The sequence below is a fragment of the Ananas comosus genome, linkage group 1 (assembly GCF_001540865.1).
Source record: "Ananas comosus cultivar F153 linkage group 1, ASM154086v1, whole genome shotgun sequence".
NCBI classification, from domain to species: domain Eukaryota; kingdom Viridiplantae; phylum Streptophyta; class Magnoliopsida; order Poales; family Bromeliaceae; genus Ananas; species Ananas comosus.
In genome coordinates this window covers 18,067,057-18,069,129 of record NC_033621.1, presented here as the reverse complement: position 1 = coordinate 18,069,129, position 2,073 = coordinate 18,067,057, and positions in this window count along the sequence as shown.

The window sequence follows — 2,073 nt, the reverse complement described above, 5'->3', positions numbered from 1 at the left end:
TTTTCTTTTGGGGCCTAGTGGTGTATAGAGCTGAGGTCAGTAATTGCCCACTGGGAACTATAAATTATAGTTCTCACGCCCTCTTTTTCTCAATATTTTTCAGAGCCTTCCACGCAGGGTGAGGCCAGGGATCGCAGGAAGGGAGTTGCTTCGAGCTAGCTTCCTTCGAGGACGAGTTGTTAGGTGGTCTACCTCTCGATATTTACTTGTCTTACCGAGAGGTTGAGGATTTTGCCAGTGTACTAGAGACCACCATTTTTGCATTAGAGACAGATATTGTACTACTTATGATTTCTTTTATTGTCTAGCTTTACTTTGGTGTAGATGTTAGAATTTTACTCGCTCTGATATCATTAGTTGCTAGTTATTTCACTTTCTCTATTTGTTCTATTACTTACTTTTATTTCCGCTTTTATTCTAGACGCCTTATTTGTGTAGACATATGGCGGGTCTGGGCACGCTACCCGGAGGGCCTCCGCCGGTCCCGGGGGGTGACAGAGAGCGCCTAGCGGCCAAGTCTTTGCCGCTCAGGTGGAGAAGTAACAACCTGCAGCACCCGACGACGTCGTGGCAGGTATAATTGTGATTAAAGGCACTAGAGCTAGAGCAGTGTTTGATACAGGCGCATCTCATTCGTTTATTAGCACATCATTTGCTAAGACATATGGCATAGAGATGGTGTACAATGAGGATTATTGGTGGGTGAACGCCCCAGAACATTCATTCAGTGTTCACAATGAGTGTTTGGCGTGTCCAGTGCAAATAGGCGATTGGATTATGCCGATTGATCTGCTGGTGCTAGATCAGATGTGGGGATTCGATGTTATCTTGGGGACCAACTGGCTCTCCAAGTACTATGCGGTGATAGATTGTGAAAGTAAGGTGATCACTTTTTGTGAGCCTAATCAAGAAGAGTTAGTCTACAAAGCGTGCAAAAGTAGGTGCTTCGTGGCGTCTATATCGTCTGTGAGCGCGAAGAGAATGATTAAAGGGGGGTGTAAGGCCTATTTGGCAACCATGGTGGATGCTCGAAGGGAGTACCTAGAGTTGGGAGATATTGGTGTAGCATGCGAGTTTCCGGATGTGTTTCCGGCTGAGTTACCGGGACTGCCACCGGACCGGAAAGTTGAGTTTGTCATTGACTTGATTCCCGGGGCAGAACCAGTTTTGAAGGCTCCATATAGAATGGCACCGGTGGAACTAAAGGAGTTGAAAGGCCAACTACAGGACTTGCTCGATAAAGGCTTTGTGAGGCCGAGCGTGTCACCATGGGGAGCTCCGCTGCTATTTGTGAAGAAGAAGGATGGCACACTTCGACTTTGCGTAGATTATCGCGAGTTGAACAAAGTGACGATAAAGAACAAGTACCCGTTGCCAAGAATTGACGATCTATTTGATCAGTTGCAAGGGTCCAAGGTGTATTCGAAGATTGATATCCAATCGGTGTATCATCAATTAAAGATCAGGCCGAAGGATGTGCACAAAACGGCGTACCGTACGCGGTATGGCCATTATGAGTTCACGGTAATGTCGTTTGGGCTTACTAACGCCCCGGCAGCATTTATGGACTTGATGAATCGAGTCTTTAGGCCATTGTTGGATCGATGCGTCGTGGTATTTATAGACGACGTGTTGGTTTACTCGAAAAGTGAAGAGGAACATGAAGAGCATCTGAGAGCTGTGTTGCAAATACTCAGACAGGAGAAGCTCTATGCAGAGTTGAAGAAGTGTGACTTCTGGCTAAAGGAGGTCACATTCTTGGGCCATGTCGTATCGGGCGAAGGAGTTTCGGTAGACCCGAAGAAAGCAGAGGCAATAAAGGATTGGCCTCGCCCGACAAATGTAGCGGAGATCCGCAGTTTTCTTGGACTGGCGGGCTACTATCGGCGGTTCGTGGAGGGGTTCGCCAAAATAACCACTCCACTAATGCGCCTCACACATAAAGGAGTAAAGTATGTTTGGAGCGACGATTGCGATCGGAGCTTCGAAGAGTTAAAGAGCAGGTTGACGTCGACCCCGGTTCTTGCCTTGCCGACTCCGGGGGAGACTTTTGTAGTGTATAGTGATGCCTTG